Consider the following 1,180-nt stretch of genomic DNA (forward strand, 5'->3'; position numbering starts at 1 on the left):
TCTATCGCTCGGCGACCCTCGATGACCCTCGTTCCCGATAAAAAAAGAGGAAGAAGAAGACAAAAAAGAGGAGAAGAAATTCTTTCTTCTCCTCTTTTTTTTCTTCTTCTTCTTCTTTTTTTATCCTCTTCTTCCTCTCATGTTCGACGACCCTCGACCCCTCGGCGACCCTAGACCCCCTCTCGACCCCCTCATGTCGAAGTTATCGGGTAGGGGGTATATCGACAACGACATACCCGATACATACATACATACATACATATCACATGCATCCATACATATATGAACAAAATTAATATCTACTAATTAACAACCTAAATAAAAAAACTAATACATATAGGAAGAAGAAGAAAAAAGAAGAGAAGAAAGAATAGAGGAGGAGAAAGAATAGAGGAGAAGACTTCCTCTCCTATTCTTCTCCCTCTTCTTCCCCTTCTTCCCCGCCTCTCTCATGAATCTCCGACGTCCCCCCTCCCCCCCTCATCATCATCTATCATCCCCCCTCTCATGTTCGACGACCCTCGACCCCTCGGCCTCCCTCTCGACACACCCACGACCTAAAATGACCTAAAATGGAAATAACCTAAAATGCACTAAAGTTATCGACGACCCTCTCGACACACCCACGAATAAGAAAATATATCATCTTCTCCATCTCCTCTTCTTTGCATATTCACATAGCCACATACACATACATAGCCACATACATATTCATCTATGAATAAAAAAACATCATAGGTACAATTCATATAGACATTCATAGATACATGAAAAAATCATATGAACATCTTGAACAAAAAGATCATCGTGCAAAATTATTTTCCATGAACATACATATAGCCACATTCATATAGAACTTTTGCATATATGAACATATATAGATGATTTTCTAAAAATGTAACTTTTGCATATAAACAGAGAGCAGCGACGGCAATGGGTGGCGTCGTCAGCGACGGGGATGGGAAAGGGGGGAGCTCACTGGGGGCGGGCGGTGACGGGGAGAGGAGGCCAGCGACGGGAAGGAGGACGGCGGGCTCGGGGATGCCGGGGATGGCGTGCGCGGGGCGCGCGGCACGCAGTGACGGGGACGACGGGCTTGGGGTGGCGCACGGAGACGGGGTCGGCGGCGGGCTCGGGGCGGCACACGGCGACGGGGACGAGGAGGCGGTGCTCGGGGCAG

The sequence above is a fragment of the Triticum dicoccoides genome, chromosome 1A (genome assembly GCF_002162155.2).
Source record: "Triticum dicoccoides isolate Atlit2015 ecotype Zavitan chromosome 1A, WEW_v2.0, whole genome shotgun sequence".
NCBI lineage: Eukaryota > Viridiplantae > Streptophyta > Magnoliopsida > Poales > Poaceae > Triticum > Triticum dicoccoides.